This window comes from Dunckerocampus dactyliophorus, chromosome 6 (assembly GCF_027744805.1).
Source record: "Dunckerocampus dactyliophorus isolate RoL2022-P2 chromosome 6, RoL_Ddac_1.1, whole genome shotgun sequence".
NCBI lineage: Eukaryota > Metazoa > Chordata > Actinopteri > Syngnathiformes > Syngnathidae > Dunckerocampus > Dunckerocampus dactyliophorus.
Genome location: NC_072824.1, coordinates 815,001 through 831,563, shown reverse-complemented (window position 1 = coordinate 831,563; position 16,563 = coordinate 815,001). Strand labels below are relative to the sequence as shown.

General features: G+C 50.5%; 40 non-coding genes across 40 annotated transcripts in view; all 40 read right to left on the bottom strand.

Moving 5' to 3' along the window:
• Positions 1-188: 188 nt before the first annotated feature.
• Positions 189-307, bottom strand: LOC129183464 (5S ribosomal RNA). Its single transcript, XR_008570882.1, has one exon. It is a non-coding gene; the product is annotated as a 5S ribosomal RNA (ribosomal RNA).
• A 300-nt stretch (positions 308-607) lies between these two features.
• Positions 608-726, bottom strand: LOC129184437 (5S ribosomal RNA). Its single transcript, XR_008571813.1, has one exon. It is a non-coding gene; the product is annotated as a 5S ribosomal RNA (ribosomal RNA).
• Positions 727-1,026: 300 nt separating this feature from the next.
• Positions 1,027-1,145, bottom strand: LOC129184436 (5S ribosomal RNA). The gene has a single exon (XR_008571812.1). It is a non-coding gene; the product is annotated as a 5S ribosomal RNA (ribosomal RNA).
• A 300-nt stretch (positions 1,146-1,445) lies between these two features.
• Positions 1,446-1,564, bottom strand: LOC129184435 (5S ribosomal RNA). The gene has a single exon (XR_008571811.1). It is a non-coding gene; the product is annotated as a 5S ribosomal RNA (ribosomal RNA).
• A 300-nt stretch (positions 1,565-1,864) lies between these two features.
• LOC129184434 (5S ribosomal RNA) lies at positions 1,865-1,983 on the bottom strand. The gene has a single exon (XR_008571810.1). It is a non-coding gene; the product is annotated as a 5S ribosomal RNA (ribosomal RNA).
• A 300-nt stretch (positions 1,984-2,283) lies between these two features.
• On the bottom strand, positions 2,284-2,402 carry LOC129183676 (5S ribosomal RNA). Its single transcript, XR_008571090.1, has one exon. It is a non-coding gene; the product is annotated as a 5S ribosomal RNA (ribosomal RNA).
• A 300-nt stretch (positions 2,403-2,702) lies between these two features.
• On the bottom strand, positions 2,703-2,821 carry LOC129184433 (5S ribosomal RNA). Its single transcript, XR_008571809.1, has one exon. It is a non-coding gene; the product is annotated as a 5S ribosomal RNA (ribosomal RNA).
• Positions 2,822-3,121: 300 nt separating this feature from the next.
• LOC129184432 (5S ribosomal RNA) lies at positions 3,122-3,240 on the bottom strand. The gene has a single exon (XR_008571808.1). It is a non-coding gene; the product is annotated as a 5S ribosomal RNA (ribosomal RNA).
• Positions 3,241-3,635: 395 nt separating this feature from the next.
• On the bottom strand, positions 3,636-3,754 carry LOC129184431 (5S ribosomal RNA). Its single transcript, XR_008571807.1, has one exon. It is a non-coding gene; the product is annotated as a 5S ribosomal RNA (ribosomal RNA).
• A 295-nt stretch (positions 3,755-4,049) lies between these two features.
• On the bottom strand, positions 4,050-4,168 carry LOC129184428 (5S ribosomal RNA). The gene has a single exon (XR_008571805.1). It is a non-coding gene; the product is annotated as a 5S ribosomal RNA (ribosomal RNA).
• A 300-nt stretch (positions 4,169-4,468) lies between these two features.
• Positions 4,469-4,587, bottom strand: LOC129184427 (5S ribosomal RNA). Its single transcript, XR_008571804.1, has one exon. It is a non-coding gene; the product is annotated as a 5S ribosomal RNA (ribosomal RNA).
• A 300-nt stretch (positions 4,588-4,887) lies between these two features.
• LOC129183463 (5S ribosomal RNA) lies at positions 4,888-5,006 on the bottom strand. Its single transcript, XR_008570881.1, has one exon. It is a non-coding gene; the product is annotated as a 5S ribosomal RNA (ribosomal RNA).
• A 300-nt stretch (positions 5,007-5,306) lies between these two features.
• LOC129184426 (5S ribosomal RNA) lies at positions 5,307-5,425 on the bottom strand. The gene has a single exon (XR_008571803.1). It is a non-coding gene; the product is annotated as a 5S ribosomal RNA (ribosomal RNA).
• A 295-nt stretch (positions 5,426-5,720) lies between these two features.
• Positions 5,721-5,839, bottom strand: LOC129183576 (5S ribosomal RNA). Its single transcript, XR_008570990.1, has one exon. It is a non-coding gene; the product is annotated as a 5S ribosomal RNA (ribosomal RNA).
• Positions 5,840-6,139: 300 nt separating this feature from the next.
• LOC129184425 (5S ribosomal RNA) lies at positions 6,140-6,258 on the bottom strand. Its single transcript, XR_008571802.1, has one exon. It is a non-coding gene; the product is annotated as a 5S ribosomal RNA (ribosomal RNA).
• Positions 6,259-6,553: 295 nt separating this feature from the next.
• On the bottom strand, positions 6,554-6,672 carry LOC129184424 (5S ribosomal RNA). The gene has a single exon (XR_008571801.1). It is a non-coding gene; the product is annotated as a 5S ribosomal RNA (ribosomal RNA).
• A 300-nt stretch (positions 6,673-6,972) lies between these two features.
• On the bottom strand, positions 6,973-7,091 carry LOC129184423 (5S ribosomal RNA). The gene has a single exon (XR_008571800.1). It is a non-coding gene; the product is annotated as a 5S ribosomal RNA (ribosomal RNA).
• A 300-nt stretch (positions 7,092-7,391) lies between these two features.
• On the bottom strand, positions 7,392-7,510 carry LOC129183462 (5S ribosomal RNA). Its single transcript, XR_008570880.1, has one exon. It is a non-coding gene; the product is annotated as a 5S ribosomal RNA (ribosomal RNA).
• Positions 7,511-7,810: 300 nt separating this feature from the next.
• Positions 7,811-7,929, bottom strand: LOC129184422 (5S ribosomal RNA). Its single transcript, XR_008571799.1, has one exon. It is a non-coding gene; the product is annotated as a 5S ribosomal RNA (ribosomal RNA).
• A 295-nt stretch (positions 7,930-8,224) lies between these two features.
• Positions 8,225-8,343, bottom strand: LOC129183575 (5S ribosomal RNA). The gene has a single exon (XR_008570989.1). It is a non-coding gene; the product is annotated as a 5S ribosomal RNA (ribosomal RNA).
• Positions 8,344-8,638: 295 nt separating this feature from the next.
• On the bottom strand, positions 8,639-8,757 carry LOC129184421 (5S ribosomal RNA). Its single transcript, XR_008571798.1, has one exon. It is a non-coding gene; the product is annotated as a 5S ribosomal RNA (ribosomal RNA).
• A 295-nt stretch (positions 8,758-9,052) lies between these two features.
• LOC129184420 (5S ribosomal RNA) lies at positions 9,053-9,171 on the bottom strand. Its single transcript, XR_008571797.1, has one exon. It is a non-coding gene; the product is annotated as a 5S ribosomal RNA (ribosomal RNA).
• A 295-nt stretch (positions 9,172-9,466) lies between these two features.
• On the bottom strand, positions 9,467-9,585 carry LOC129184419 (5S ribosomal RNA). Its single transcript, XR_008571796.1, has one exon. It is a non-coding gene; the product is annotated as a 5S ribosomal RNA (ribosomal RNA).
• Positions 9,586-9,885: 300 nt separating this feature from the next.
• Positions 9,886-10,004, bottom strand: LOC129184417 (5S ribosomal RNA). Its single transcript, XR_008571794.1, has one exon. It is a non-coding gene; the product is annotated as a 5S ribosomal RNA (ribosomal RNA).
• A 300-nt stretch (positions 10,005-10,304) lies between these two features.
• LOC129183461 (5S ribosomal RNA) lies at positions 10,305-10,423 on the bottom strand. Its single transcript, XR_008570879.1, has one exon. It is a non-coding gene; the product is annotated as a 5S ribosomal RNA (ribosomal RNA).
• Positions 10,424-10,723: 300 nt separating this feature from the next.
• Positions 10,724-10,842, bottom strand: LOC129184416 (5S ribosomal RNA). The gene has a single exon (XR_008571793.1). It is a non-coding gene; the product is annotated as a 5S ribosomal RNA (ribosomal RNA).
• Positions 10,843-11,137: 295 nt separating this feature from the next.
• Positions 11,138-11,256, bottom strand: LOC129183574 (5S ribosomal RNA). The gene has a single exon (XR_008570988.1). It is a non-coding gene; the product is annotated as a 5S ribosomal RNA (ribosomal RNA).
• A 295-nt stretch (positions 11,257-11,551) lies between these two features.
• LOC129183567 (5S ribosomal RNA) lies at positions 11,552-11,670 on the bottom strand. Its single transcript, XR_008570982.1, has one exon. It is a non-coding gene; the product is annotated as a 5S ribosomal RNA (ribosomal RNA).
• Positions 11,671-11,965: 295 nt separating this feature from the next.
• LOC129184415 (5S ribosomal RNA) lies at positions 11,966-12,084 on the bottom strand. The gene has a single exon (XR_008571792.1). It is a non-coding gene; the product is annotated as a 5S ribosomal RNA (ribosomal RNA).
• Positions 12,085-12,384: 300 nt separating this feature from the next.
• On the bottom strand, positions 12,385-12,503 carry LOC129184413 (5S ribosomal RNA). Its single transcript, XR_008571791.1, has one exon. It is a non-coding gene; the product is annotated as a 5S ribosomal RNA (ribosomal RNA).
• Positions 12,504-12,803: 300 nt separating this feature from the next.
• LOC129184412 (5S ribosomal RNA) lies at positions 12,804-12,922 on the bottom strand. Its single transcript, XR_008571790.1, has one exon. It is a non-coding gene; the product is annotated as a 5S ribosomal RNA (ribosomal RNA).
• A 295-nt stretch (positions 12,923-13,217) lies between these two features.
• LOC129183573 (5S ribosomal RNA) lies at positions 13,218-13,336 on the bottom strand. Its single transcript, XR_008570987.1, has one exon. It is a non-coding gene; the product is annotated as a 5S ribosomal RNA (ribosomal RNA).
• Positions 13,337-13,631: 295 nt separating this feature from the next.
• Positions 13,632-13,750, bottom strand: LOC129184411 (5S ribosomal RNA). Its single transcript, XR_008571789.1, has one exon. It is a non-coding gene; the product is annotated as a 5S ribosomal RNA (ribosomal RNA).
• Positions 13,751-14,045: 295 nt separating this feature from the next.
• Positions 14,046-14,164, bottom strand: LOC129184410 (5S ribosomal RNA). Its single transcript, XR_008571788.1, has one exon. It is a non-coding gene; the product is annotated as a 5S ribosomal RNA (ribosomal RNA).
• Positions 14,165-14,464: 300 nt separating this feature from the next.
• Positions 14,465-14,583, bottom strand: LOC129184409 (5S ribosomal RNA). Its single transcript, XR_008571787.1, has one exon. It is a non-coding gene; the product is annotated as a 5S ribosomal RNA (ribosomal RNA).
• Positions 14,584-14,878: 295 nt separating this feature from the next.
• Positions 14,879-14,997, bottom strand: LOC129184408 (5S ribosomal RNA). The gene has a single exon (XR_008571786.1). It is a non-coding gene; the product is annotated as a 5S ribosomal RNA (ribosomal RNA).
• Positions 14,998-15,297: 300 nt separating this feature from the next.
• On the bottom strand, positions 15,298-15,416 carry LOC129184407 (5S ribosomal RNA). Its single transcript, XR_008571785.1, has one exon. It is a non-coding gene; the product is annotated as a 5S ribosomal RNA (ribosomal RNA).
• Positions 15,417-15,716: 300 nt separating this feature from the next.
• Positions 15,717-15,835, bottom strand: LOC129184405 (5S ribosomal RNA). The gene has a single exon (XR_008571783.1). It is a non-coding gene; the product is annotated as a 5S ribosomal RNA (ribosomal RNA).
• A 300-nt stretch (positions 15,836-16,135) lies between these two features.
• On the bottom strand, positions 16,136-16,254 carry LOC129183566 (5S ribosomal RNA). The gene has a single exon (XR_008570981.1). It is a non-coding gene; the product is annotated as a 5S ribosomal RNA (ribosomal RNA).
• A 295-nt stretch (positions 16,255-16,549) lies between these two features.
• The window catches only part of LOC129184404 (5S ribosomal RNA), a 119-nt gene continuing 105 nt past the window's right edge, over positions 16,550-16,563 (bottom strand). The window contains exon 1 of the ribosomal RNA XR_008571782.1: positions 16,550-16,563. This exon is cut by the window's right edge and continues 105 nt beyond it. This is a non-coding gene — a ribosomal RNA (5S ribosomal RNA).

The window sequence follows — 16,563 nt, the reverse complement described above, 5'->3', positions numbered from 1 at the left end:
GTTTTGTGCCACCGGTCGCAGCCACAGCCAGCCTGTAAGCCTGTTTGAACTTCACAGCAGATAGAAAAACACTGTAGATGGATGTTCCTCACATGAGGGCAAAATAAATACTCTTCCTCCATTCAAAGTGATGGCGTTTTCCAAGAAGTGGGAAACAGCGCCCTCTGCTGAAAGCCAAGAGCCTAAAAAGCTTACAGCACCTGGTATTCCCAGGCGGTCTCCCATCCAAGTACTCACCAGGCCCGCCCCTGCTTAGCTTCCGAGATCGGACGAGATCGGGCGTTCTCAGGGTAGTATGGCCGTAAGCTGGAAAGCTCTCTGAAAACTTTCCTTTTAAAGACGACACTGGTCAAACTGCGCTTCTGCAAACGGTCTCGGATGTGTGTGCACACTTTGCTGCTCGTATGGTTTTTCTGGCTGTTTTGTGCCACCGGTCGCAGCCACAGCCAGCCTGTAAGCCTGTTTGAACTTCACAGCAGAGAGAAAAACACTGTAGATGGATGTTCCTCACATGAGGGCAAAATAAATACTCTTCCTCCATTCAAAGTGATGGCGTTTTCCAAGAAGTGGGAAACAGCGCCCTCTGCTGAAAGCCAAGAGCCTAAAAAGCTTACAGCACCTGGTATTCCCAGGCGGTCTCCCATCCAAGTACTAACCAGGCCCGCCCCTGCTTAGCTTCCGAGATCGGACGAGATCGGGCGTTCTCAGGGTAGTATGGCCGTAAGCCGGAAAGCTCTCTGAAAACTTTCCTTTTAAAGACGACACTGGTCAAACTGCGCTTCTGCAAACGGTCTCGGATGTGTGTGCACACTTTGCTGCTCGTATGGTTTTTCTGGCTGTTTTGTGCCACCGGTCGCAGCCACAGCCAGCCTGTAAGCCTGTTTGAACTTCACAGCAGAGAGAAAAACACTGTAGATGGATGTTCCTCACATGAGGGCAAAATAAATACTCTTCCTCCATTCAAAGTGATGGCGTTTTCCAAGAGGTGGGAAACAGCGCCCTCTGCTGAAAGCCAAGAGCCTAAAAAGCTTACAGCACCTGGTATTCCCAGGCGGTCTCCCATCCAAGTACTAACCAGGCCCGCCCCTGCTTAGCTTCCGAGATCGGACGAGATCGGGCGTTCTCAGGGTAGTATGGCCGTAAGCCGGAAAGCTCTCTGAAAACTTTCCTTTTAAAGACGACACTGGTCAAACTGCGCTTCTGCAAACGGTCTCGGATGTGTGTGCACACTTTGCTGCTCGTATGGTTTTTCTGGCTGTTTTGTGCCACCGGTCGCAGCCACAGCCAGCCTGTAAGCCTGTTTGAACTTCACAGCAGATAGAAAAACACTGTAGATGGATGTTCCTCACATGAGGGCAAAATAAATACTCTTCCTCCATTCAAAGTGATGGCGTTTTCCAAGAAGTGGGAAACAGCGCCCTCTGCTGAAAGCCAAGAGCCTAAAAAGCTTACAGCACCTGGTATTCCCAGGCGGTCTCCCATCCAAGTACTAACCAGGCCCGCCCCTGCTTAGCTTCCGAGATCGGACGAGATCGGGCGTTCTCAGGGTAGTATGGCCGTAAGCCGGAAAGCTCTCTGAAAACTTTCCTTTTAAAGACGACACTGGTCAAACTGCGCTTCTGCAAACGGTCTCGGATGTGTGTGCACACTTTGCTGCTCGTATGGTTTTTCTGGCTGTTTTGTGCCACCGGTCGCAGCCACAGCCAGCCTGTAAGCCTGTTTGAACTTCACAGCAGATAGAAAAACACTGTAGATGGATGTTCCTCACATGAGGGCAAAATAAATACTCTTCCTCCATTCAAAGTGATGGCGTTTTCCAAGAAGTGGGAAACAGCGCCCTCTGCTGAAAGCCAAGAGCCTAAAAAGCTTACAGCACCTGGTATTCCCAGGCGGTCTCCCATCCAAGTACTAACCAGGCCCGCCCCTGCTTAGCTTCCGAGATCGGACGAGATCGGGCGTTCTCAGGGTAGTATGGCCGTAAGCCGGAAAGCTCTCTGAAAACTTTCCTTTTAAAGACGACACTGGTCAAACTGCGCTTCTGCAAACGGTCTCGGATGTGTGTGCACACTTTGCTGCTCGTATGGTTTTTCTGGCTGTTTTGTGCCACCGGTCGCAGCCACAGCCAGCCTGTAAGCCTGTTTGAACTTCACAGCAGATAGAAAAACACTGTAGATGGATGTTCCTCACATGAGGGCAAAATAAATACTCTTCCTCCATTCAAAGTGATGGCGTTTTCCAAGAAGTGGGAAACAGCGCCCTCTGCTGAAAGCCAAGAGCCTAAAAAGCTTACAGCACCTGGTATTCCCAGGCGGTCTCCCATCCAAGTACTAACCAGGCCCGCCCCTGCTTAGCTTCCGAGATCGGACAAGATCGGGCGTTCTCAGGGTAGTATGGCCGTAAGCCGGAAAGCTCTCTGAAAACTTTCCTTTTAAAGACGACACTGGTCAAACTGCGCTTCTGCAAACGGTCTCGGATGTGTGTGCACACTTTGCTGCTCGTATGGTTTTTCTGGCTGTTTTGTGCCACCGGTCGCAGCCACAGCCAGCCTGTAAGCCTGTTTGAACTTCACAGCAGAGAGAAAAACACTGTAGATGGATGTTCCTCACATGAGGGCAAAATAAATACTCTTCCTCCATTCAAAGTGATGGCGTTTTCCAAGAGGTGGGAAACAGCGCCCTCTGCTGAAAGCCAAGAGCCTAAAAAGCTTACAGCACCTGGTATTCCCAGGCGGTCTCCCATCCAAGTACTAACCAGGCCCGCCCCTGCTTAGCTTCCGAGATCGGACGAGATCGGGCGTTCTCAGGGTAGTATGGCCGTAAGCCGGAAAGCTCTCTGAAAACTTTCCTTTTAAAGACGACACTGGTCAAACTGCGCTTCTGCAAACGGTCTCGGATGTGTGTGCACACTTTGCTGCTCGTATGGTTTTTCTGGCTGTTTTGTGCCACCGGTCGCAGCCACAGTCAGCCTGTAAGCCTGTTTGAACTTCACAGCAGATAGAAAAACACTGTAGATGGATGTTCCTCACATGAGGGCAAAATAAATACTCTTCCTCCATTCAAAGTGATGGCGTTTTCCAAGAAGTGGGAAACAGCGCCCTCTGCTGAAAGCCAAGAGCCTAAAAAGCTTACAGCACCTGGTATTCCCAGGCGGTCTCCCATCCAAGTACTAACCAGGCCCGCCCCTGCTTAGCTTCCGAGATCGGACGAGATCGGGCGTTCTCAGGGTAGTATGGCCGTAAGCCGGAAAGCTCTCTGAAAACTTTCCTTTTAAAGACGACACTGGTCAAACTGCGCTTCTGCAAACGGTCTCGGATGTGTGTGCACACTTTGCTGCTCGTATGGTTTTTCTGGCTGTTTTGTGCCACCGGTCGCAGCCACAGCCAGCCTGTAAGCCTGTTTGAACTTCACAGCAGAGAGAAAAACACTGTAGATGGATGTTCCTCACATGAGGGCAAAATAAATACTCTTCCTCCATTCAAAGTGATAGCCTGTTTGAACTTCACAGCAGAGAGAAAAACACTGTAGATGGATGTTCCTCACATGAGGGCAAAATAAATACTCTTCCTCCATTCAAAGTGATGGCGTTTTCCAAGAAGTGGGAAACAGCGCCCTCTGCTGAAAGCCAAGAGCCTAAAAAGCTTACAGCACCTGGTATTCCCAGGCGGTCTCCCATCCAAGTACTAACCAGGCCCGCCCCTGCTTAGCTTCCGAGATCGGACGAGATCGGGCGTTCTCAGGGTAGTATGGCCGTAAGCCGGAAAGCTCTCTGAAAACTTTCCTTTTAAAGACGACACTGGTCAAACTGCGCTTCTGCAAACGGTCTCGGATGTGTGTGCACACTTTGCTGCTCGTATGGTTTTTCTGGCTGTTTTGTGCCACCGGTCGCAGCCACAGCCAGCCTATAAGCCTGTTTGAACTTCACAGCAGAGAGACAAATAGATGGATGTTCCTCACATGAGGGCAAAATAAATACTCTTCCTCCATTCAAAGTGATGGCGTTTTCCAAGAAGTGGGAAACAGCGCCCTCTGCTGAAAGCCAAGAGCCTAAAAAGCTTACAGCACCTGGTATTCCCAGGCGGTCTCCCATCCAAGTACTAACCAGGCCCGCCCCTGCTTAGCTTCCGAGATCGGACGAGATCGGGCGTTCTCAGGGTAGTATGGCCGTAAGCCGGAAAGCTCTCTGAAAACTTTCCTTTTAAAGACGACACTGGTCAAACTGCGCTTCTGCAAACGGTCTCGGATGTGTGTGCACACTTTGCTGCTCGTATGGTTTTTCTGGCTGTTTTGTGCCACCGGTCGCAGCCACAGCCAGCCTATAAGCCTGTTTGAACTTCACAGCAGAGAGACAAATACTGTAGATGGATGTTCCTCACATGAGGGCAAAATAAATACTCTTCCTCCATTCAAAGTGATGGCGTTTTCCAAGAAGTGGGAAACAGCGCCCTCTGCTGAAAGCCAAGAGCCTAAAAAGCTTACAGCACCTGGTATTCCCAGGCGGTCTCCCATCCAAGTACTAACCAGGCCCGCCCCTGCTTAGCTTCCGAGATCGGACGAGATCGGGCGTTCTCAGGGTAGTATGGCCGTAAGCCGGAAAGCTCTCTGAAAACTTTCCTTTTAAAGACGACACTGGTCAAACTGCGCTTCTGCAAACGGTCTCGGATGTGTGTGCACACTTTGCTGCTCGTATGGTTTTTCTGGCTGTTTTGTGCCACCGGTCGCAGCCACAGCCAGCCTATAAGCCTGTTTGAACTTCACAGCAGAGAGACAAATACTGTAGATGGATGTTCCTCACATGAGGGCAAAATAAATACTCTTCCTCCATTCAAAGTGATGGCGTTTTCCAAGAAGTGGGAAACAGCGCCCTCTGCTGAAAGCCAAGAGCCTAAAAAGCTTACAGCACCTGGTATTCCCAGGCGGTCTCCCATCCAAGTACTAACCAGGCCCGCCCCTGCTTAGCTTCCGAGATCGGACGAGATCAGGCGTTCTCAGGGTAGTATGGCCGTAAGCCGGAAAGCTCTCTGAAAACTTTCCTTTTAAAGACGACACTGGTCAAACTGCGCTTCTGCAAACGGTCTCGGATGTGTGTGCACACTTTGCTGCTCGTATGGTTTTTCTGGCTGTTTTGTGCCACCGGTCGCAGCCACAGCCAGCCTATAAGCCTGTTTGAACTTCACAGCAGAGAGACAAATACTGTAGATGGATGTTCCTCACATGAGGGCAAAATAAATACTCTTCCTCCATTCAAAGTGATGGCGTTTTCCAAGAAGTGGGAAACAGCGCCCTCTGCTGAAAGCCAAGAGCCTAAAAAGCTTACAGCACCTGGTATTCCCAGGCGGTCTCCCATCCAAGTACTAACCAGGCCCGCCCCTGCTTAGCTTCCGAGATCGGACGAGATCGGGCGTTCTCAGGGTAGTATGGCCGTAAGCCGGAACGCTCTCTGAAAACTTTCCTTTTAAAGACGACACTGGTCAAACTGCGCTTCTTCAAACGGTCTCGGATGTGTGTGCACACTTTGCTGCTCGTATGGTTTTTCTGGCTGTTTTGTGCCACCGGTCGCAGCCACAGCCAGCCTATAAGCCTGTTTGAACTTCACAGCAGAGAGACAAATAGATGGATGTTCCTCACATGAGGGCAAAATAAATACTCTTCCTCCATTCAAAGTGATGGCGTTTTCCAAGAAGTGGGAAACAGCGCCCTCTGCTGAAAGCCAAGAGCCTAAAAAGCTTACAGCACCTGCTATTCCCAGGCGGTCTCCCATCCAAGTACTAACCAGGCCCGCCCCTGCTTAGCTTCCGAGATCGGACGAGATCGGGCGTTCTCAGGGTAGTATGGCCGTAAGCCGGAAAGCTCTCTGAAAACTTTCCTTTTAAAGACGACACTGGTCAAACTGCGCTTCTGCAAACGGTCTCGGATGTGTGTGCACACTTTGCTGCTCGTATGGTTTTTCTGGCTGTTTTGTGCCACCGGTCGCAGCCACAGCCAGCCTGTAAGCCTGTTTGAACTTCACAGCAGAGAGAAAAACACTGTAGATGGATGTTCCTCACATGAGGGCAAAATAAATACTCTTCCTCCATTCAAAGTGATGGCGTTTTCCAAGAAGTGGGAAACAGCGCCCTCTGCTGAAAGCCAAGAGCCTAAAAAGCTTACAGCACCTGGTATTCCCAGGCGGTCTCCCATCCAAGTACTAACCAGGCCCGCCCCTGCTTAGCTTCCGAGATCGGACGAGATCGGGCGTTCTCAGGGTAGTATGGCCGTAAGCCGGAAAGCTCTCTGAAAACTTTCCTTTTAAAGACGACACTGGTCAAACTGCGCTTCTGCAAACGGTCTCGGATGTGTGTGCACACTTTGCTGCTCGTATGGTTTTTCTGGCTGTTTTGTGCCACCGGTCGCAGCCACAGCCAGCCTATAAGCCTGTTTGAACTTCACAGCAGAGAGACAAATAGATGGATGTTCCTCACATGAGGGCAAAATAAATACTCTTCCTCCATTCAAAGTGATGGCGTTTTCCAAGAAGTGGGAAACAGCGCCCTCTGCTGAAAGCCAAGAGCCTAAAAAGCTTACAGCACCTGGTATTCCCAGGCGGTCTCCCATCCAAGTACTAACCAGGCCCGCCCCTGCTTAGCTTCCGAGATCGGACGAGATCGGGCGTTCTCAGGGTAGTATGGCCGTAAGCCGGAAAGCTCTCTGAAAACTTTCCTTTTAAAGACGACACTGGTCAAACTGCGCTTCTGCAAACGGTCTCGGATGTGTGTGCACACTTTGCTGCTCGTATGGTTTTTCTGGCTGTTTTGTGCCACCGGTCGCAGCCACAGCCAGCCTATAAGCCTGTTTGAACTTCACAGCAGAGAGACAAATACTGTAGATGGATGTTCCTCACATGAGGGCAAAATAAATACTCTTCCTCCATTCAAAGTGATGGCGTTTTCCAAGAAGTGGGAAACAGCGCCCTCTGCTGAAAGCCAAGAGCCTAAAAAGCTTACAGCACCTGGTATTCCCAGGCGGTCTCCCATCCAAGTACTAACCAGGCCCGCCCCTGCTTAGCTTCCGAGATCGGACGAGATCGGGCGTTCTCAGGGTAGTATGGCCGTAAGCCGGAAAGCTCTCTGAAAACTTTCCTTTTAAAGACGACACTGGTCAAACTGCGCTTCTGCAAACGGTCTCGGATGTGTGTGCACACTTTGCTGCTCGTATGGTTTTTCTGGCTGTTTTGTGCCACCGGTCGCAGCCACAGCCAGCCTATAAGCCTGTTTGAACTTCACAGCAGAGAGACAAATACTGTAGATGGATGTTCCTCACATGAGGGCAAAATAAATACTCTTCCTCCATTCAAAGTGATGGCGTTTTCCAAGAAGTGGGAAACAGCGCCCTCTGCTGAAAGCCAAGAGCCTAAAAAGCTTACAGCACCTGGTATTCCCAGGCGGTCTCCCATCCAAGTACTAACCAGGCCCGCCCCTGCTTAGCTTCCGAGATCGGACGAGATCAGGCGTTCTCAGGGTAGTATGGCCGTAAGCCGGAAAGCTCTCTGAAAACTTTCCTTTTAAAGACGACACTGGTCAAACTGCGCTTCTGCAAACGGTCTCGGATGTGTGTGCACACTTTGCTGCTCGTATGGTTTTTCTGGCTGTTTTGTGCCACCGGTCGCAGCCACAGCCAGCCTATAAGCCTGTTTGAACTTCACAGCAGAGAGACAAATACTGTAGATGGATGTTCCTCACATGAGGGCAAAATAAATACTCTTCCTCCATTCAAAGTGATGGCGTTTTCCAAGAAGTGGGAAACAGCGCCCTCTGCTGAAAGCCAAGAGCCTAAAAAGCTTACAGCACCTGGTATTCCCAGGCGGTCTCCCATCCAAGTACTAACCAGGCCCGCCCCTGCTTAGCTTCCGAGATCGGACGAGATCGGGCGTTCTCAGGGTAGTATGGCCGTAAGCCGGAAAGCTCTCTGAAAACTTTCCTTTTAAAGACGACACTGGTCAAACTGCGCTTCTTCAAACGGTCTCGGATGTGTGTGCACACTTTGCTGCTCGTATGGTTTTTCTGGCTGTTTTGTGCCACCGGTCGCAGCCACAGCCAGCCTATAAGCCTGTTTGAACTTCACAGCAGAGAGACAAATAGATGGATGTTCCTCACATGAGGGCAAAATAAATACTCTTCCTCCATTCAAAGTGATGGCGTTTTCCAAGAAGTGGGAAACAGCGCCCTCTGCTGAAAGCCAAGAGCCTAAAAAGCTTACAGCACCTGCTATTCCCAGGCGGTCTCCCATCCAAGTACTAACCAGGCCCGCCCCTGCTTAGCTTCCGAGATCGGACGAGATCGGGCGTTCTCAGGGTAGTATGGCCGTAAGCCGGAAAGCTCTCTGAAAACTTTCCTTTTAAAGACGACACTGGTCAAACTGCGCTTCTGCAAACGGTCTCGGATGTGTGTGCACACTTTGCTGCTCGTATGGTTTTTCTGGCTGTTTTGTGCCACCGGTCGCAGCCACAGCCAGCCTATAAGCCTGTTTGAACTTCACAGCAGAGAGACAAATAGATGGATGTTCCTCACATGAGGGCAAAATAAATACTCTTCCTCCATTCAAAGTGATGGCGTTTTCCAAGAAGTGGGAAACAGCGCCCTCTGCTGAAAGCCAAGAGCCTAAAAAGCTTACAGCACCTGGTATTCCCAGGCGGTCTCCCATCCAAGTACTAACCAGGCCCGCCCCTGCTTAGCTTCCGAGATCGGACGAGATCGGGCGTTCTCAGGGTAGTATGGCCGTAAGCCGGAAAGCTCTCTGAAAACTTTCCTTTTAAAGACGACACTGGTCAAACTGCGCTTCTGCAAACGGTCTCGGATGTGTGTGCACACTTTGCTGCTTGTATGGTTTTTCTGGCTGTTTTGTGCCACCGGTCGCAGCCACAGCCAGCCTATAAGCCTGTTTGAACTTCACAGCAGAGAGACAAATAGATGGATGTTCCTCACATGAGGGCAAAATAAATACTCTTCCTCCATTCAAAGTGATGGCGTTTTCCAAGAAGTGGGAAACAGCGCCCTCTGCTGAAAGCCAAGAGCCTAAAAAGCTTACAGCACCTGGTATTCCCAGGCGGTCTCCCATCCAAGTACTAACCAGGCCCGCCCCTGCTTAGCTTCCGAGATCGGACGAGATCGGGCGTTCTCAGGGTAGTATGGCCGTAAGCCGGAAAGCTCTCTGAAAACTTTCCTTTTAAAGACGACACTGGTCAAACTGCGCTTCTGCAAACGGTCTCGGATGTGTGTGCACACTTTGCTGCTCGTATGGTTTTTCTGGCTGTTTTGTGCCACCGGTCGCAGCCACAGCCAGCCTATAAGCCTGTTTGAACTTCACAGCAGAGAGACAAATAGATGGATGTTCCTCACATGAGGGCAAAATAAATACTCTTCCTCCATTCAAAGTGATGGCGTTTTCCAAGAAGTGGGAAACAGCGCCCTCTGCTGAAAGCCAAGAGCCTAAAAAGCTTACAGCACCTGGTATTCCCAGGCGGTCTCCCATCCAAGTACTAACCAGGCCCGCCCCTGCTTAGCTTCCGAGATCGGACGAGATCGGGCGTTCTCAGGGTAGTATGGCCGTAAGCCGGAAAGCTCTCTGAAAACTTTCCTTTTAAAGACGACACTGGTCAAACTGCGCTTCTGCAAACGGTCTCGGATGTGTGTGCACACTTTGCTGCTCGTATGGTTTTTCTGGCTGTTTTGTGCCACCGGTCGCAGCCACAGCCAGCCTATAAGCCTGTTTGAACTTCACAGCAGAGAGACAAATACTGTAGATGGATGTTCCTCACATGAGGGCAAAATAAATACTCTTCCTCCATTCAAAGTGATGGCGTTTTCCAAGAAGTGGGAAACAGCGCCCTCTGCTGAAAGCCAAGAGCCTAAAAAGCTTACAGCACCTGGTATTCCCAGGCGGTCTCCCATCCAAGTACTAACCAGGCCCGCCCCTGCTTAGCTTCCGAGATCGGACGAGATCGGGCGTTCTCAGGGTAGTATGGCCGTAAGCCGGAAAGCTCTCTGAAAACTTTCCTTTTAAAGACGACACTGGTCAAACTGCGCTTCTGCAAACGGTCTCGGATGTGTGTGCACACTTTGCTGCTCGTATGGTTTTTCTGGCTGTTTTGTGCCACCGGTCGCAGCCACAGCCAGCCTATAAGCCTGTTTGAACTTCACAGCAGAGAGACAAATACTGTAGATGGATGTTCCTCACATGAGGGCAAAATAAATACTCTTCCTCCATTCAAAGTGATGGCGTTTTCCAAGAAGTGGGAAACAGCGCCCTCTGCTGAAAGCCAAGAGCCTAAAAAGCTTACAGCACCTGGTATTCCCAGGCGGTCTCCCATCCAAGTACTAACCAGGCCCGCCCCTGCTTAGCTTCCGAGATCGGACGAGATCAGGCGTTCTCAGGGTAGTATGGCCGTAAGCCGGAAAGCTCTCTGAAAACTTTCCTTTTAAAGACGACACTGGTCAAACTGCGCTTCTGCAAACGGTCTCGGATGTGTGTGCACACTTTGCTGCTCGTATGGTTTTTCTGGCTGTTTTGTGCCACCGGTCGCAGCCACAGCCAGCCTATAAGCCTGTTTGAACTTCACAGCAGAGAGACAAATACTGTAGATGGATGTTCCTCACATGAGGGCAAAATAAATACTCTTCCTCCATTCAAAGTGATGGCGTTTTCCAAGAAGTGGGAAACAGCGCCCTCTGCTGAAAGCCAAGAGCCTAAAAAGCTTACAGCACCTGGTATTCCCAGGCGGTCTCCCATCCAAGTACTAACCAGGCCCGCCCCTGCTTAGCTTCCGAGATCGGACGAGATCGGGCGTTCTCAGGGTAGTATGGCCGTAAGCCGGAAAGCTCTCTGAAAACTTTCCTTTTAAAGACGACACTGGTCAAACTGCGCTTCTTCAAACGGTCTCGGATGTGTGTGCACACTTTGCTGCTCGTATGGTTTTTCTGGCTGTTTTGTGCCACCGGTCGCAGCCACAGCCAGCCTATAAGCCTGTTTGAACTTCACAGCAGAGAGACAAATAGATGGATGTTCCTCACATGAGGGCAAAATAAATACTCTTCCTCCATTCAAAGTGATGGCGTTTTCCAAGAAGTGGGAAACAGCGCCCTCTGCTGAAAGCCAAGAGCCTAAAAAGCTTACAGCACCTGCTATTCCCAGGCGGTCTCCCATCCAAGTACTAACCAGGCCCGCCCCTGCTTAGCTTCCGAGATCGGACGAGATCGGGCGTTCTCAGGGTAGTATGGCCGTAAGCCGGAAAGCTCTCTGAAAACTTTCCTTTTAAAGACGACACTGGTCAAACTGCGCTTCTGCAAACGGTCTCGGATGTGTGTGCACACTTTGCTGCTCGTATGGTTTTTCTGGCTGTTTTGTGCCACCGGTCGCAGCCACAGCCAGCCTATAAGCCTGTTTGAACTTCACAGCAGAGAGACAAATAGATGGATGTTCCTCACATGAGGGCAAAATAAATACTCTTCCTCCATTCAAAGTGATGGCGTTTTCCAAGAAGTGGGAAACAGCGCCCTCTGCTGAAAGCCAAGAGCCTAAAAAGCTTACAGCACCTGGTATTCCCAGGCGGTCTCCCATCCAAGTACTAACCAGGCCCGCCCCTGCTTAGCTTCCGAGATCGGACGAGATCGGGCGTTCTCAGGGTAGTATGGCAGTAAGCCGGAAAGCTCTCTGAAAACTTTCCTTTTAAAGACGACACTGGTCAAACTGCGCTTCTGCAAACGGTCTCGGATGTGTGTGCACACTTTGCTGCTCGTATGGTTTTTCTGGCTGTTTTGTGCCACCGGTCGCAGCCACAGCCAGCCTATAAGCCTGTTTGAACTTCACAGCAGAGAGACAAATAGATGGATGTTCCTCACATGAGGGCAAAATAAATACTCTTCCTCCATTCAAAGTGATGGCGTTTTCCAAGAAGTGGGAAACAGCGCCCTCTGCTGAAAGCCAAGAGCCTAAAAAGCTTACAGCACCTGGTATTCCCAGGCGGTCTCCCATCCAAGTACTAACCAGGCCCGCCCCTGCTTAGCTTCCGAGATCGGACGAGATCGGGCGTTCTCAGGGTAGTATGGCCGTAAGCCGGAAAGCTCTCTGAAAACTTTCCTTTTAAAGACGACACTGGTCAAACTGCGCTTCTGCAAACGGTCTCGGATGTGTGTGCACACTTTGCTGCTCGTATGGTTTTTCTGGCTGTTTTGTGCCACCGGTCGCAGCCACAGCCAGCCTATAAGCCTGTTTGAACTTCACAGCAGAGAGACAAATACTGTAGATGGATGTTCCTCACATGAGGGCAAAATAAATACTCTTCCTCCATTCAAAGTGATGGCGTTTTCCAAGAAGTGGGAAACAGCGCCCTCTGCTGAAAGCCAAGAGCCTAAAAAGCTTACAGCACCTGGTATTCCCAGGCGGTCTCCCATCCAAGTACTAACCAGGCCCGCCCCTGCTTAGCTTCCGAGATCGGACGAGATCGGGCGTTCTCAGGGTAGTATGGCCGTAAGCCGGAAAGCTCTCTGAAAACTTTCCTTTTAAAGACGACACTGGTCAAACTGCGCTTCTGCAAACGGTCTCGGATGTGTGTGCACACTTTGCTGCTCGTATGGTTTTTCTGGCTGTTTTGTGCCACCGGTCGCAGCCACAGCCAGCCTATAAGCCTGTTTGAACTTCACAGCAGAGAGACAAATACTGTAGATGGATGTTCCTCACATGAGGGCAAAATAAATACTCTTCCTCCATTCAAAGTGATGGCGTTTTCCAAGAAGTGGGAAACAGCGCCCTCTGCTGAAAGCCAAGAGCCTAAAAAGCTTACAGCACCTGGTATTCCCAGGCGGTCTCCCATCCAAGTACTAACCAGGCCCGCCCCTGCTTAGCTTCCGAGATCGGACGAGATCGGGCGTTCTCAGGGTAGTATGGCCGTAAGCCGGAAAGCTCTCTGAAAACTTTCCTTTTAAAGACGACACTGGTCAAACTGCGCTTCTTCAAACGGTCTCGGATGTGTGTGCACACTTTGCTGCTCGTATGGTTTTTCTGGCTGTTTTGTGCCACCGGTCGCAGCCACAGCCAGCCTATAAGCCTGTTTGAACTTCACAGCAGAGAGACAAATAGATGGATGTTCCTCACATGAGGGCAAAATAAATACTCTTCCTCCATTCAAAGTGATGGCGTTTTCCAAGAAGTGGGAAACAGCGCCCTCTGCTGAAAGCCAAGAGCCTAAAAAGCTTACAGCACCTGCTATTCCCAGGCGGTCTCCCATCCAAGTACTAACCAGGCCCGCCCCTGCTTAGCTTCCGAGATCGGACGAGATCGGGCGTTCTCAGGGTAGTATGGCCGTAAGCCGGAAAGCTCTCTGAAAACTTTCCTTTTAAAGACGACACTGGTCAAACTGCGCTTCTGCAAACGGTCTCGGATGTGTGTGCACACTTTGCTGCTCGTATGGTTTTTCTGGCTGTTTTGTGCCACCGGTCGCAGCCACAGCCAGCCTATAAGCCTGTTTGAACTTCACAGCAGAGAGACAAATAGATGGATGTTCCTCACATGAGGGCAAAATAAATACTCTTCCTCCATTCAAAGTGATGGCGTTTTCCAAGAAGTGGGAAACAGCGCCCTCTGCTGAAAGCCAAGAGCCTAAAAAGCTTACAGCACCTGGTATTCCCAGGCGGTCTCCCATCCAAGTACTAACCAGGCCCGCCCCTGCTTAGCTTCCGAGATCGGACGAGATCGGGCGTTCTCAGGGTAGTATGGCCGTAAGCCGGAAAGCTCTCTGAAAACTTTCCTTTTAAAGACGACACTGGTCAAACTGCGCTTCTGCAAACGGTCTCGGATGTGTGTGCACACTTTGCTGCTCGTATGGTTTTTCTGGCTGTTTTGTGCCACCGGTCGCAGCCACAGCCAGCCTATAAGCCTGTTTGAACTTCACAGCAGAGAGACAAATAGATGGATGTTCCTCACATGAGGGCAAAATAAATACTCTTCCTCCATTCAAAGTGATGGCGTTTTCCAAGAAGTGGGAAACAGCGCCCTCTGCTGAAAGCCAAGAGCCTAAAAAGCTTACAGCACCTGGTATTCCCAGGCGGTCTCCCATCCAAGTACTAACCAGGCCCGCCCCTGCTTAGCTTCCGAGATCGGACGAGATCGGGCGTTCTCAGGGTAGTATGGCCGTAAGCCGGAAAGCTCTCTGAAAACTTTCCTTTTAAAGACGACACTGGTCAAACTGCGCTTCTGCAAACGGTCTCGGATGTGTGTGCACACTTTGCTGCTCGTATGGTTTTTCTGGCTGTTTTGTGCCACCGGTCGCAGCCACAGCCAGCCTATAAGCCTGTTTGAACTTCACAGCAGAGAGACAAATACTGTAGATGGATGTTCCTCACATGAGGGCAAAATAAATACTCTTCCTCCATTCAAAGTGATGGCGTTTTCCAAGAAGTGGGAAACAGCGCCCTCTGCTGAAAGCCAAGAGCCTAAAAAGCTTACAGCACCTGGTATTCCCAGGCGGTCTCCCATCCAAGTACTAACCAGGCCCGCCCCTGCTTAGCTTCCGAGATCGGACGAGATCGGGCGTTCTCAGGGTAGTATGGCCGTAAGCCGGAAAGCTCTCTGAAAACTTTCCTTTTAAAGACGACACTGGTCAAACTGCGCTTCTGCAAACGGTCTCGGATGTGTGTGCACACTTTGCTGCTCGTATGGTTTTTCTGGCTGTTTTGTGCCACCGGTCGCAGCCACAGCCAGCCTATAAGCCTGTTTGAACTTCACAGCAGAGAGACAAATAGATGGATGTTCCTCACATGAGGGCAAAATAAATACTCTTCCTCCATTCAAAGTGATGGCGTTTTCCAAGAAGTGGGAAACAGCGCCCTCTGCTGAAAGCCAAGAGCCTAAAAAGCTTACAGCACCTGGTATTCCCAGGCGGTCTCCCATCCAAGTACTAACCAGGCCCGCCCCTGCTTAGCTTCCGAGATCGGACGAGATCGGGCGTTCTCAGGGTAGTATGGCCGTAAGCCGGAAAGCTCTCTGAAAACTTTCCTTTTAAAGACGACACTGGTCAAACTGCGCTTCTGCAAACGGTCTCGGATGTGTGTGCACACTTTGCTGCTCGTATGGTTTTTCTGGCTGTTTTGTGCCACCGGTCGCAGCCACAGCCAGCCTATAAGCCTGTTTGAACTTCACAGCAGAGAGACAAATACTGTAGATGGATGTTCCTCACATGAGGGCAAAATAAATACTCTTCCTCCATTCAAAGTGATGGCGTTTTCCAAGAAGTGGGAAACAGCGCCCTCTGCTGAAAGCCAAGAGCCTAAAAAGCTTACAGCACCTGGTATTCCCAGGCGGTCTCCCATCCAAGTACTAACCAGGCCCGCCCCTGCTTAGCTTCCGAGATCGGACGAGATCGGGCGTTCTCAGGGTAGTATGGCCGTAAGCCGGAAAGCTCTCTGAAAACTTTCCTTTTAAAGACGACACTGGTCAAACTGCGCTTCTGCAAACGGTCTCGGATGTGTGTGCACACTTTGCTGCTCGTATGGTTTTTCTGGCTGTTTTGTGCCACCGGTCGCAGCCACAGCCAGCCTATAAGCCTGTTTGAACTTCACAGCAGAGAGACAAATACTGTAGATGGATGTTCCTCACATGAGGGCAAAATAAATACTCTTCCTCCATTCAAAGTGATGGCGTTTTCCAAGAAGTGGGAAACAGCGCCCTCTGCTGAAAGCCAAGAGCCTAAAAAGCTTACAGCACCTGGTATTCCCAGGCGGTCTCCCATCCAAGTACTAACCAGGCCCGCCCCTGCTTAGCTTCCGAGATCGGACGAGATCGGGCGTTCTCAGGGTAGTATGGCCGTAAGCCGGAAAGCTCTCTGAAAACTTTCCTTTTAAAGACGACACTGGTCAAACTGCGCTTCTGCAAACGGTCTCGGATGTGTGTGCACACTTTGCTGCTCGTATGGTTTTTCTGGCTGTTTTGTGCCACCGGTCGCAGCCACAGCCAGCCTATAAGCCTGTTTGAACTTCACAGCAGAGAGACAAATACTGTAGATGGATGTTCCTCACATGAGGGCAAAATAAATACTCTTCCTCCATTCAAAGTGATGGCGTTTTCCAAGAAGTGGGAAACAGCGCCCTCTGCTGAAAGCCAAGAGCCTAAAAAGCTTACAGCACCTGGTATTCCCAGGCGGTCTCCCATCCAAGTACTAACCAGGCCCGCCCCTGCTTAGCTTCCGAGATCGGACGAGATCGGGCGTTCTCAGGGTAGTATGGCAGTAAGCCGGAAAGCTCTCTGAAAACTTTCCTTTTAAAGACGACACTGGTCAAACTGCGCTTCTGCAAACGGTCTCGGATGTGTGTGCACACTTTGCTGCTCGTATGGTTTTTCTGGCTGTTTTGTGCCACCGGTCGCAGCCACAGCCAGCCTATAAGCCTGTTTGAACTTCACAGCAGAGAGACAAATAGATGGATGTTCCTCACATGAGGGCAAAATAAATACTCTTCCTCCATTCAAAGTGATGGCGTTTTCCAAGAAGTGGGAAACAGCGCCCTCTGCTGAAAGCCAAGAGCCTAAAAAGCTTACAGCACCT